General features: G+C 46.4%; 1 protein-coding gene across 4 annotated transcripts in view; it reads right to left on the bottom strand.

Moving 5' to 3' along the window:
• The window catches only part of C1QTNF8 (C1q and TNF related 8), a 45,910-nt gene that overhangs the window by 28,166 nt on the left and 2,892 nt on the right, over positions 1-14,852 (bottom strand). For 2 of the 4 annotated variants that reach the window (XM_040356439.1, XM_040356440.1), the window contains exon 2: positions 13,517-13,586. The exons of 1 other annotated variant lie outside the window; for it this stretch is intronic. The gene's annotated coding sequence lies outside the window, so the exon portion shown is untranslated. Of the gene's footprint in view, positions 1-13,516; positions 13,587-13,733; positions 13,836-14,852 lie in introns of those variants that run through there. One more of the 4 variants, XM_040356442.1, reaches the window with a different exon arrangement.

The raw sequence follows: 14,852 nt of genomic DNA, 5'->3' as shown, positions 1-14,852 counted from the left end.
GCCTAAGGCTGTTGCTGTCCCAGGCAGACTGCATTAGGTATCACTCCGCCTGTGACAGGGACCGGTGCTATACAGGAAGCATCGGCTTATGCTGCTCTGCTCCTCAGTTGCTTGCATCCTCTACCGCCAGCTTCATTCACAACACTGATGCTCTGGGATGGCGTGTCGGCAACCCACGATCTTGGCTTGCCAACCTGCCATCCCAGAGCAGGAGGTCAAGGACCACGTCAAAGGGCTCCGCAGGCCACATGTGGCCCCCGGGCCACTGGTTGGGCACCCCATTGCTTTAAAGGAAAACACCATCATCAGCATTATAACATTAAGCCTCGTACACACGACCAAGTTTCTCGACAAAAACCAGCAAGAAACTTTCTGTTTTTTTTTTTTTGCCGAGGAAACCGGTTGTGTGTACATTTTTCGACGAGGAAACTGTCGAGGAACTCGTCGAGCCAAAAAGAGAGCATGTTCTCTTTTTCCTCGACGGGAATGGAGAAAATTGGCTCGCCGAGTTCCTCGACAGGAACTCGACGAGTAAAATGATGTGTTTCGCCCGTCGAGTTCCTCGGCCGTGTGTACGAAGCTTTACAAGTTGCTGATATCCTCATTCCCATACACTAATTTTTGTTATCTTCCAGTTAATGATACATTCACAAACTGATGATCAGTTACCGACTATGTCAGACAGTTACAGACGAAATGTTCCCATTGTCTAGATATCTTCTGAATGTTCTGCCGTTTTGACAAAAAACCGAAAGAGGTCGATAGATGTCACCAGGGGCGAGTGAACAGATCCCAGAGGATTAAGACTGTCAAGACTTTTATTGCAAGAGGCAGCACCTGCCTCATATGACAGTCACGTAGATAAAGCAGCTCCATCTTCCAATTCCCATAAGAAATTTAAAGTGGACCTGTCACTAGTATACACAACCTAGGGCATGCTGTAAAAGACTACTACAACCCAACCTGTCTGACAGGAGGTAACCCCAGTCTTTACTCTCCAGCAGAATAATGGACGGTGCTTTTTTAGCTTCTTTATTAATTATTATTATAATTTTCATTATTATTATTATTTACTTGCTTCTTTATGTTTTGAATATCTTATTTTTTTTTTTACCTAAAGTGTATCTCTAGGCAACACTTTTTTTTTTTTTAGTATTGCATAGAGCTTAGTTTGCTTAGTTTTTATAACTGTAGAGTTATGCCTTGTACACACGATCGGAATTTCCGATGGAAAAAGTCTGACTGACTTTTTCCATTGCATATTCTGATCGTGTGTAGCCCCATCTGAGTTTTTTCATCGGATATTCCAAGCAGTGCCGGCCCAAGACATTGTGCTGCCTGGTACCAAGAATGAAATACTGCCCCCCCCCCAAAAAAAATTACGCCCACCAAAATGCCCCCACATCCATTATTTTATATCATGATAACTAAAGTGGACCTATCATGGCTCTATACATGTATATAGGATTATAAAAAGGACCTGTTATGGCTCTATTCATGCAATTAACCCCACAGTGGAGCGGAGAGCGGAACGGGAGGAGCGGTCGGGCGGCAATTAGCCCCACAGTGGAGAGCGGAGCTGGCAGAATGGGATGGCGTGCGGGCGGCAATTTGAATTTGCTGCCCCCTGAAAGTGCTGCCTGGTACAATGGTACCATGGGTCCCATGGTAGGGCCGGCCCTGATTCCAAGGAATTCCGTCTGAGTTTAGATATAGAACATGTTCTATTTTACTCCGATGGAATTCTGTCGTAATTTCTGATGTGATTTGGGGGCATAAGGCAATAGTGCAGTGTAACATTTTTTTTTTAACTTGCTTCATCTTTTGCTTTATTTAAAAAAAGTACTAAAGTACTCCAAAAGTCTTTTTTAACCTCACCTACTATGTAACCTACTACTACTACTACTACTATGTAGCCTACTACCTATTGGGTACAGGCATTATGTCATTTTTTAATACCACTGACCCCCAAGCCTGAGACATACAGTAGTCTATTCCCACTAACGCCATGGCCTTGTACACACGACCGAGAAACTCGACGGGCGAAACACATCGTTTTGCTCGTCGAGTTCCTTGTGAAGCCGTTGAGAAACTTGACAAGCCAATTTTCTCCATTCCCATCAAGGAAATAGAGAACATGCTTTATTTTTGGCTCGTCGAGTTTCTCGACAGTTTCCTCGACGAAAATGTACACACGACCGGTTTCCTCGGCAAAAAATATCTCCCAGCAAGTTTCTTGCTGGTTTTTGCCGAGAAACTCGGTCGTGTGTACGGGGCCTGAGACATACAGTAGTCTATTCCCACTAACGCTAAGGCATTTGCTTCTCCCACTGGCCACAGTCCGGCCTCTGTAATGTCTGAATGACAGTAAACTGGCCATTTGCTTAGAAAGTATGGAGACCCTTATGCCGCGTACACACGGACGTTTTGTAGGCTCCAGAGTGTGTAGGCTCCAGAGCATTTTTCTCGATGAGAAAAATGGCCTTTAAAAATGTAGAAACAAAAAATACAGCGCTCGAGGATGGAGTACGAATCACTTTATAGTCTTTAAAGTATTGCAAAAAATACACATGAACTAAAAATATAAATAAAAACTGCACACTAGGCAGAAAGTTTACACAAGCGAATCTATTGCAAAGTCCCCAAACACTTGAACAATAACCATAAGGTGATGGTGGGATAGCAACCTGAAATCACTGCTGGGAGAAAGCTTCCAACCAAAGTACACTTCTGTAGTATATGAAGGTGGTACGGCCGTTAGTAAACCTCTAAGCAGGGAGAAGAAAAACACACAGCGGGGAGACAGCATCCACGCTGGGAGTGATCAAAGATGATATTCACCTGCCGAGGGAGAAATGGCTATAGTTCTAATCCAACAGGGCGGCCGATGGAGGCGGGATCACTCCTCGCAACGGAGGGCAGTAAGGGAGATCCTGGATGGGAACCACCGTGCCAATACAAGGACGCCACCGCGTCAATCAGAAGCGAGGAGGGAGGGGTGGAATCACCGCTGCGTCACATGAAGGGGAAGGGAATGAAGTCCGGACTCTATCCCTCAAGGGTCATGTGACTCCAGGGGCCAATCAGTGGAAGAGATAGCCGAGCAGTAGAATCAACAAGCTGAACGTCACTGAAGGAATTCCCAGACTGTCAGTATCTCAGCATTGGCTTCTTGTAAACAAGTGGGGGCATAAAACGAGATGGGGGTGAGCCGTGACTGACATGTTTCGCGTGCCAGACGCTTTGTCAAAGGACTTTGACAAAGCGTCTGGCACGCGAAACATGTCAGTCACGGCTCACCCCCATCTCGTTTTATGCCCCCACTTGTTTACAAGAAGCCAATGCTGAGATACTGACAGTCTGGGAATTCCTTCAGTGACGTTCAGCTTGTTGATTCTACTGCTCGGCTATCTCTTCCACTGATTGGCCCCTGGAGTCACATGACCCTTGAGGGATAGAGTCCGGACTTCATTCCCTTCCCCTTCATGTGACGCAGCGGTGATTCCACCCCTCCCTCCTCGCTTCTGATTGACGCGGTGGCGTCCTTGTATTGGCACGGTGGTTCCCATCCAGGATCTCCCTTACTGCCCTCCGTTGCGAGGAGTGATCCCGCCTCCATCGGCCGCCCTGTTGGATTAGAACTATAGCCATTTCTCCCTCGGCAGGTGAATATCATCTTTGATCACTCCCAGCGTGGATGCTGTCTCCCCGCTGTGTGTTTTTCTTCTCCCTGCTTAGAGGTTTACTAACGGCCGTACCACCTTCATATACTACAGAAGTGTACTTTGGTTGGAAGCTTTCTCCCAGCAGTGATTTCAGGTTGCTATCCCACCATCACCTTATGGTTATTGTTCAAGTGTTTGGGGACTTTGCAATAGATTCGCTTGTGTAAACTTTCTGCCTAGTGTGCAGTTTTTATTTATATTTTTAGTTCATGTGTATTTTTTGCAATACTTTAAAGACTATAAAGTGATTCGTACTCCATCCTCGAGCGCTGTATTTTTTGTTTCAGTTTTTTGCCCATGTTCTCAGGTGATTGACAGCTGCACGGAAAGAGTTTGTTTATCTTTTTTTACTACACAAAACATTGTGTTTTATTGTCCTTATGGTGTAGCGCTAGTAGTGGGAATTTTTTTCTTTTAAAAATGTAGAACCTTCTTTATTTTTTCTCGTCGTTTTTCACGTCGTCGTTTTTCTCATCGTGAAAAACGGTTGTGTGTACGGGGGGAAAAAACGCGCATGCTCAGAAGCAAGTTATGAGAAGAAATTTGCATAATCAGTCCAAAGGGTGGCGCCATTCGAATGGAACTTTCCCTTTATAGTGCCGTCGTACGTGTTCTACGTCACTGCGCTTTGCTCGAGCATTTTTTTTTCACGATCGAGTGTATGCAAGGCAGGCTTGACAAGAATCACGTTGAGAAAAACGTTGTTTTTTTCCATGACAGGAAAAACGGTCGTGTGTACGCGGCATAAGTCTAGTGGAGGCAAATGCTGGCAACTTTACCACACCAGAGGAAAAAATAAATAAAAAAAACCCAGGGGCAGTCAAATACATTCACTGGAACAGAATATTTCTTTCTAAGCCTTTAGCCATTACAATTTTGGATCCTATTAATTGCAAGAATGTCATCCAGTCAATTTTCAAATTCCATTATTGTTTTTGCCGTCAATAGGAAGAGGTAAAAACATTTTATTTTTTCTATGCGAATGCTTGTACAGTCCTTGGGATAGAAAGTCAATTTTCCAAATCCTTATACTGGCCTTGGATACCTTGGATATATTTAAACATGTTAATGAAATCACCTCTAAATCATCTTTTCTCCAAACCAAAATTACCTAGCTTTTCAAATCTTTTATTATTATTAAGAATTTCCATACTTTTAATCATTTAGTTGCTGCCTCTGAACTCAATAAAAACTAAACTAATAAAACTATAAAAAGTTGAATATAGTTATATTTTTATTAGAATACCATTAACTTGTGCATTATTACTTGTTTGTCTCAGAATATGAATCAGCTTCCTATAATCCCCTACAAAGCAACACTCATAGCTAGATTCAGGTAGATGTGTGTATCTTTGAGGCAGCGTAGCGTATCGTATTTACGCTACGCCGCCGTAAGTCTGAGAGGCAAGTGCTGTATTCACAAAGCACTTGCCTCCTAAGTTACGGCGGCGTAGCGTAAATGGGGCCGGCGTAAGCGCGCCTAATTCAAATGAAGATGAGGGGGGTGTGTTTTATGTAAATGGGTGGTGACCCGACGTGATTGACATTTTTTACGAACGGCGCATGCGCCGTCCGTGTACATATCCCAGTGTGCATTGCTCCAAAGTACGCCGCAAGGACGTATTGGTTTAGACGTGAACATAAATGACGTCCAGCCCCATTCACAGAAGACTTACGCAAACAACGTAAATTTTTCAAATTTTCAAACGGCCAACAATGACTAGGCAAACTATTTGTTCGACTAACTTTACGCCGGGAATCGCCTTACGTAAACGGCGTATTTTTACTGCGACGGGCAAGCGCGCGTTCGTGAATCGGCGTATCTAGTCATTTACATATTCTACGCCAAACTCAACGGAAGCGCCACCTAGCGGCCAGCGGAAATATTGCACCCTAAGATACGACGGCGCAGGCCGTCGTATCTTAGCTAGGTTTAAGTGTATCTCAGTTTGAGCATACACTTAAACTTACGACGGCTTAGATTCCGAGTTACGACGGCGTAACTCTTTGTGAATCTGGCTATAAAACAATAGCTGTTAGATGGGGCTGTTCACATGCCAAGGACACAGCATTTTTAGCTTGGGTGCAGAGTTTGACATGTGGCACCGCTTGTCAAACTTGCCCATTGAGGTCAATGAGGCCACACCACCGCGCCACCACTGCATGCAATGCACAGGACTGCAGAGCAGTAGTGCAATATCATTTAAATAAATAAATCAGGTCTAAATAAGACAGTAAGGAGACAATATAACACCTCCTCACCGCCTGCAAATGTCATACGAAACGTATAAAAAAATATACAAGGCCTTCTAAAAATGGTTGTGGTGCTGAGCGAACAAACCTCTGTGGTTATTGTGGAGTGGGGCAGCCACTTACATAGAGCAACTGTCAATGTAGAAGCTCCAAATATCATAGTAATGTCCAGAGTCCTCAGTGGTCCATCAGGTATGCATGCTTATGTTGTGCCAAGTTGGACCAAAGTAAGTAGGCAATAATAATATCAGAACCTGGATTACCTGCTGGTGGTACTTTGATTCCCAGAGCGGAAGGTTGTAGTTTTGGTGTCCACCAACGGGTGTCTCCCAGCCAGCAGATACCAGTAATAAGTTTCCACCTGATGCTGGCTGCTGGGAGGGTATTTAGGTCCTCACCTACTAGTGCCTTTTTCTCCAGTGTTTAGTAACTGCCAGATTCTGTTTGTTATTGATCCTGATCTTGCTCCTGCAGTGTACCCTGCTGCCTTGTACCTTCTCCCCCTTGTCTCTGACCCCAATTTTAATTTCCCCTTCCCATCTGCTCTCTGCAGCTCCAGTTTTCCCCTGCTTGTCTTTGTTCCCCATTTTTAATGCATTGTATATACTGGGCCAGTATGTGTTGTATGTAAATCAATCGTGACCCCACGTTAATGACGCGCCTAACGAATGGTACATGTGCGCGCATGCTCAGTATCACGTTGAATTTACTCCATAAGATATGCCAGGCCCATTGCCTGTGACGTGAACGCAACCTACGCACAGCCCCATTCACGTACGACTTACATAAACAACGTAAAAAGATACGCTTGCCGACGTCCATACTTTGCATTGGCTGCGCCTCATATAGCAGGGGTAACTTTACGCCGGACGTAAGCCTAACGTAAACGGCGTAGCGGCCGCAAGTACGTTCGTGAATCGGAGTATCTACCTAATTTACATATTCGAAGCGTAAATCCACGGAAGCGCCCCTTGCGGCCATCGTAAATATGCACCCAAGATACGACGGCGTAGGAGACTTACGCCGCTCGTATCTTGGCCACATCTATGCGTAACTGATTCTAAGAATCAGGTGCATAGATACGACGGCTCACATTCGGACTTACGACGGCGTACGTGGAGATACGCCGTTGTAAGTCCGCTGTGAATCTGGCCCACTGTAGTTAGTTGCTAGTTAGGCTTTCTGTTTGGTTTTTAATTAGATATTTTGTCACTGGGTTATTGGTTCACTTATATATTTTGTGTGTATACTGTACAAGCAGATTTAGTGTCTGGTCACACTACAGCGACTTGGGATCCGACTTGTCAGACCTCAAGTTGCCCCAAGTCGCTGGACATAAGAAATTCCATTGAAGTGAATGAGAGCCGTCTTAATGCACACTACTGAAGTTGCTCCGACTTCAGGAAAGGTTCTTGTACTATTTCAAGGCGACTTCTAGGCAACTTGTACCCATAGATTTCAATGGAAGTTGCCTCCAAAGTCAGAACTCCATCTATATTGAAGCAACTTTACAGGAAAAAGAAAATAGTTTACCCAGGCAAACCCCTCCCTCCCACAGAGCTGATTATTCTGTGATTGGCCACAGCCAAAGTCGCCTGTCCTGGAGGCAACTTTAAAGTGGTGTTTCACCCTAAAAAACAAGTTTCTAGCATGCCATCAAGCATACTAGCGCGAGCTACAGTATGCCTTTCTTTTTTTTTGTTGCGCCGAAACTCACAGTTTAATCCTGTAGTGAAGTTTCAGACTCCCCGCGGGGAATGGGCGTTCCTATGCAGAGGGAAGATGATTGACGGCCGGCTATGGCGCGTCACGCTTCCCGAAGATAGCCGAAATAGGACTTGCCTCTTCACGGCGCTATACGGCGCCTGCACACAGACATTGGAGCTGACTGCACAGGCGCCGTGAAGAGGAAGGTCCTATTTCCGGCCGTCAATCATCTTCCCTCTGCATAGGAACGCCCATTCCCCGCGGGGAGTCTGAAACTTCACTACGGCAGTAAACTGTGAGCATGGCGCCAAAAAATAAAATAAAGGCGTACTGTAGATCACGCTAGTATGCTTGATGGCATGCTAGAAAAAAAATGCTTTTTTAGGGTGAACCCCCGCTTTAAGTCGCGTTGTAAGTTGCCTCCAAATCGCCTTGCAAAGTCGGGCTGTAAGTCGGGTTGCCCCTGTGTCAACCGGCACTTAGTCATCTTGCTGCTGATTCCTCACAAATGATCATACCAGTATTTCAGCTTTAATGTTTATGATCTAGGCACGGGTCCACTTTAAAGTAGCCAAAAGACAAGTTGGACATAGTTTCTCTACAGTTTTCAGGAAAACATAGAAATAGAATTCCAGAGGAGGTAGTGAGTCAGACAACAGTAAGTGGATTCGCACATGGTTAGGAAAAACATAGATCTACAGTATTCTCAGACAACAAAAAAAAGGGGAAAAAAATATATAGAAACATTAAAAAATTCTAAATACAGTGCCTTGAAAAAGTATTCATACCCCTTTAAATCTTCCACATTTTGTCATGTTACAACCAAAAAATGTAAATGTATTTTATTGGGATTTTATGTGATAGACCAACACAAAGTGGCACATAAGTGGAAGGAAAATGATAAATGATTTTTAATTGTTTTTACAAATAAATATCTGAAAAGTGTAGCGTGCATTTGTATTCAGCCCTCTTTACTCTGATACCCCTAACTAAAATCTAGTGGAACCAATTTTTGGGGATATTTATTATAGCAAAAAGTAAAAAATATATATTTTTTTTTTCAAAATTTACGCTCTTTTTTTGTTTATAGCGCAAAAAATAAAAACCGCAGAGGTGATCAACTACCACCAAAAGAAAGCTCTATTTGTGGGGAAAAAAGGACGCCAATTTTGTTTGGGAGCCACGACGCACGAACGCGCAATTGTCAGTTAAAGCGGCGCAGTGCCGGAAGCTGAAATTTTGCCTGGGCAGGAGGGGGGATATGTGCCCAGTAAGCAAGTTTTTGGTTGTAACATGACAAAATGTAAAAAATTTCAAGGGGTATGAATACTTTTTCAAGGCACTGTAAATTTAAAAAAATGGGACAGACTTGATAGACCACTTGCTCTTGTTTTCTTTTGTCACTCTTCTGTGTTGTTATGTAACTGGTCATTCAAGAAAGGTCTGATAGGCATGGTTTCTGCAGGCTGGGGACTATGCCGGAGGGTCAATGGCTGCAGATACAGCATTAGCATTCCACAGCTGAAAATCTGTAGTTGGCAAGTTATAACACTGGTGCCTCACCCAACTTTATACTCCGAGATGAAAGAAGAAGAATCTATCCATACAGTTCTCCAGGGCTTGAACTACTCAAGACAGGAATGGCAAACATACGCTAGAATTCTAGAGTGTTTCATGAAAATAATCTATTTTAAAGTTTCCATTTAAAGTGTCTCTGCTGTCAAAAGTTTTCATTTTAGTTTTGGATAGATTAATCACTTGCTGACCGCCATATGTATAAAAACGTTCCGTCATTCAGTGGTGATACCAGGATCATGGTTGCAGCTGGCTGTCATTTTTTACAGACGCTGATCAGCTGATTAGTAAAAGGGATCCAAGTGGCTCTACAGCCTCCCAATCACATTTACAGTTCTGTAAAGGGCCGTCTCCCTCTCCCATCACCACCCATGGAGGTCTCCCATTTCTTGTGGGAGCCCTGAACGATGGTAAATGGCCAGAATTAATAAACATAGAGGAGATGAAGAAATATCCATTCTCCCATCTCCTCTGTGACAAATGAAACTGGAAGCTTCCCAGATGTAATTCTCTTGCTGATAAAGTCAGAGAAGCACAAGATAACTCAACCCCTAGACCAGAGGAGATCCATATCGATCACGGACTCTATTCATTAAGGCAAGGAAGGGGCTGGTAAATGACACATACTGGCCCCTTCCCCACTCTCCTTCCTAACAGATCTCCTGCAGCGCTGCTGGGTATCCACCTACCCTCTCCCGCCGGCTGCGGGGGGACAAAGGGGACCAAAACAGAATACAGGATCCAGGGGCAGCAGGAGGTGGATTGGAAGGGTCGGTGGGCGGCATGTAAAAGAACCGATCCCTTTCGTTTTCCTGCTGCTGCTGAAAGGCTGGAAAGTGGAAGGAATTAGTTCCTCTATAGACCACCACCCCTCCTATCCAGGTTTACAGGGGGCCAAGTGGCAACTGTGGCCCCTGTACATACACCCCTACCTAGTGGCAACTGTTGGGTTCTTCTTCTGGGGAGGCGGCAAACAACCAGCACAACCCCTCTCCTTTGGGCGGCGCGACGGGTCCGGCTCCAGTGTCTCCTCTTCCACAACACTAGTCATCCAATAGGATCGCCTTGTAATTTGGCCAATCGGGAAACAGGTCTCACTGACCTGCCTCCTGATTGGTGAGGAGGCACTTTAGAGTGAATACAGCAAAAATGTAATCGCTACGGTCACACAATTGGGAGGGATCGGGGCGTACACTCTACGCCCCAAGCTCACCCTATTTTGAAGCCTATTAGAGCCTCTGGCTCTAATCAGGTGCTTTAAAAAACATGTTGGTGCAGCATTTTGAGGGTCAAAGCATGCTGTCAAATGCCCTCTGAAAAGTGAACCGACACGTAAAGTGGTTGTAAAGGTTTAAAAAAAAAAAATAACAAACATGTCATACTTACCTGCGCTGTGCAGGTGGCCCCAATCGTCTTCTTCTGGGGTCCCTTTGTGGCGCTCCTGGCTCCTTCTCTTCTCGAGTGCCCTGTCGGAGAAGCGCTCTCCTTCGTGGACACCCGTGCGGGCGCGTTCCCGTGTCCTGCTGCTGCATCCGTAGACATAGACAGCAGGATTTCGCTCCGCCCCCTAGCGCCCACATCATTGATTTGATTGACAGAACAGCAAGAGCCAATGGTTGTGCTGCTATCAATCTATCCAATCAGGACACGAGACACCAGCTGGAGCTGTTGTGCTCATTCCCGTCGTGGGAATTATGGGGCTCAGGTAAGTATAAGGGGGGCGCTGCTGCAGCACAGGAGGTTTTTCACCTTCATGCATAGGATGCAAGAAGGTGAAAAACGCAGAGAGTTTACAACCCCTTTAAAGGGACACCAAAGGTTCCCGTTTTTTCTTTTTGAATAACAAACATGTCATACTTACCGCCACTGTGCAGTTCGTTTTGCACAGAGTGGCCCTGATCCTGGTCTTCTGTGGTCCCTCGGCGGCTGTCTCGGCTCCTCCCCGCATCAACTAACCCCCTTCACGGGAAGCTCTCTCCCAAGACGGCTATAGCCACCGACTGTATCACTTGGCCCCACCCCCGGCACGCCACATCATTGACTTGATTGACAGCAGTGGGAGCCAATGGCTGCACTGCTATCAATCAACCAATGAATGAGCCGAGAAGCCTGGACATTCACGGCGCTGGACTTTCGAGGGGTCAGGTAAGTAAACGGGGGGTTGAGGGGCCGCTAAACCTCGGATGTTTTTTCACCTTATCGCATAGAATTCATTAAGGTGAAACAACATGTATCTTTACAACCCCTTTAATGTCTAGATCAGGGGTCTCTAAATGATGGCCCTCCAGTTGCTCAGGAACTACAATTCCCATCATGCCTAGTCATGTCTGTGAATGTCAGAGTTTTACAATATGTAGCGCTCACCCCCGAAGGAGCCGCTGGTTATTGATGGGATGGCGTGTTACCTCTGTGAGCGTCTAGGGTAGATAATGAGAGCCTCAGCTTTTATTTTACCCAACACAGTAAACAGTAAAACTTGAGGTAGATGGCAACAGAAGCAGCCCTGCTTCCAACGATACTTTAATTCGTCGCTGCTCCCGCCGGAGTGGGTATAGTGTACCTGGACAGGCCTCTCACACCGACCTGGCAGCGAGAATATCACTCAGAACTTTTGAGGGAACAGATCTCTGCCACAGACCCTTCCCTAGAACGTGGATCGTGAAGGAAAATCCTCCTCAGTAGTATTTGTGCCTGAATCTCCCTCAGATAGTTTTAGTTAGGTTACCGACTGACAGGTGGCTGACCTCCAACCCTTTCAGGGTCCGGTTACCTTGATCCCCGATGGATTGTCGAGGCCCTGTTGGGTCGCCAGCCTCTCTTGGCTCCCCTCAGGCGGACTCCCCACCGAACAGCTATCTCACTTGGGATCTTCTCAGAACTGGGGACTAGGGTGCCCACATGTCCCGGATTGCCCGGGACTGTCCCGCAATTGACATATCTGTCCTGGGTCCCGGGCACCTTCATTCTAGGACAATACAATGTCCCAGAATGAAATAGAGGACACAGTCACCCCCTACTAACTAATAACTACATTTCCGGAACTGGTTGCTAGGACCAGCGCTGCCTGGCGTCTTGCAACCAGTGACAATTTACTCTCAGACAGTGAGACCAGGAGCGAGGCCTGCGCCTAGTGCAGTACTGCTGTCCCCACCCACCTTGGCACCTCCTCCTTCTCCAGCACCCAGCGGCAAGCAGCAGGGACTGGTGTGATCTTTACTCTCCAGATAGTGACGCCACTCCTTTCCTTCTAAGCATGTGGCTCATGCAGAGGGAGTGACAGCGGCACTGCATCTGGTGGCAAGTGGCACATTTACCTGACAAATAACCCACGCCAAATTCCCCATCAACCCCCGAGACTACATTACCCCCCGCCCCCTCATCTTTTTTGGGGGAAGGTGAGAGAGGGGTGTGTCCCTGAATGGTAGTTTGGAAATGTGGTCACCCTACTGGGGACCCAGTCGACCACTGGGGCCCAGTCACAGCTTTAAATGCTCCCGGCCAACACGGTCCCGGAACCAGGAACACCTCGTGGCACGCACCCCGGCCTGGTAGGCCATCTCGTCGGGGAGCCGTGACGTGTGGTCACCCTGAAGGTGGGTGCCACACACCAGGAACAAGAACCCCGCTTAATGGCGTCTGCTCCAGAAGTACCCTCCCCCAGCATGCCCCGCGAGGGAAAAACCCTCCCGATTGGCTGCCTAGGCACCCTAGCCTGAACTCCACTGGCGCCACCCATCGCCTTGGGGTGGTATAGCACCTCGGCAACAACAGAATGAGCCCACAGCACAGCCCAGCCAAAGCAGAGACCCAATTTGAACAAATCAACTGGATGAGAGCTAACTAACTCTCTCATCCCCTTTAAATTTAGAATAGCACCGGTACCTAAAAGTACACAGGCGCTACAAATATCTCATGGGACATGTAGTTCCCCAACAGCTGGATGGTCACAATTTGGAGATCCCTGGTCTAGATTCATGTTTAACTAAGACCTTAGATGTAAAGTAATACCTTGAAGGTTCAGTGTGCAGGAAGGAGCACGCTCAGAATGACATAATTCTGCTCAGCAATAAAAATCTGAACACGTAATCAAGCACAGCTGGCCGTGATTTACTGCTAACAGGAACATCAAAAAAAAAAAGAAAAGTGAGAGAGAGAGAGAAAGAAAGAAAGAAAGCAAAAACTGTGCAAAAGCACAAATGCCGGTTATAAGGGAACTCGTCGGCACGCTCGTGTTTATTAAACAAAAAAGTACTCACCGCTCTGAAAACGTCAACTGTTCGCATTCCCAGAACGCCGGTCTGCTCTTGTTCCCTGAAGGTCCTTTTCCTACAAAAGATATTGTCATATTTAGAGACTCCACCCTTGCTGGTGGTTAGGAGAAGAAAAAAAAAAAAAAAGTTTGAGAGCCGACTGTCCAATTCCTCAGCCAGGCAGGCAGGATAGTCAGCCTTTCCCGACACATTCAGGACTCACCTATGCAGGCTGTTTGTCTTCCACAAAGTCCCCCTCCCCCTTCTGGCTCCTCTCCGGGGGCCACAACCACCACGGCCGCTGCTGCTCCGTGTCCTCTCCTAATCAGAGGCTGCGAGTCTTCCTGGAGGCTTGGAGTGTTACATTTGGCTCCTGCTTGTGACTTTTCAGGCTGGCTGGGTATCCTATTCTTTGCTCTGCGGTGATCACAGGCCTGCAGGCAAACACTGGGACAAACATTCACTCCAATGTATGGCGGAAGGGAAAACACAAGTCGATTGCCACGGACGCACTTGTTACTGCATGCGCAATCGTGTTCATCGGACGCAGGCAAAACGGAAGCAATTTACCTCTGTGGGCCATATATTTATATGCACCATATTTATTACAGGTACTTATATAGTGCTGTCAATTTACGCAGCACTCTACATATATAGGGCTAGATTCAGAGACAGTTACGCCGGCGTATGAGTAGATACGCCGTCGTAAACTCTGAATCTACGCCGTCGTAAATTTAAGCGTATTCAGGAAACCAGATACGCTTAAATTAGGCTAAGATACGAGCGGCGTAAGTCTCCTACGCCGTCGTATCTTAGGGTGCATATTTACGCTGGCCGCTAGGTGGCGCTTCCGTTGAGTTCGGCGTAGAAAATGCAAATGACTAGATACGCCGATTCAGAAACGTACATGCGCCCGGCGCATTTTTTTACGTCGTTTACGTAGGGCTTTTTCCGGCGAACAAATAGCTGGCCTAGCCAATGTTAAGTATGGCCGTCGTTCCCGCGTTGAAATTTAAAAATTTTACGTCGTTTGCGTGTCGTCCGTGAATGGGGCTGGACGTAATTTACGTTCACGTCGAAACCAATACGTCCTTGCGGCGTACTTTGGAGCAATGCACACTGGGATATGTCCACGAACGGCCCATGCGCCGTTCGTTAAAAAACGTCAATCACGTCGGGTCACTAGTCATTAACATAAAACACCCCCCCCTGTTCCACATTTGAATTAGGCGCGCTTACGCCGGCAGATTTACGATACGCCGCCGCAACTTACGGAGCAAGTGCTTTGTGAATACTGCACTTGCCTCTCTAAATTGCGGCGGCGTAGCGTAAATAACATACG

Source organism: Rana temporaria, chromosome 6 (genome assembly GCF_905171775.1).
Source record: "Rana temporaria chromosome 6, aRanTem1.1, whole genome shotgun sequence".
NCBI classification, from domain to species: Eukaryota; Metazoa; Chordata; class Amphibia; order Anura; family Ranidae; genus Rana; species Rana temporaria.
This window is presented reverse-complemented; position numbering and strand designations above follow the sequence as displayed.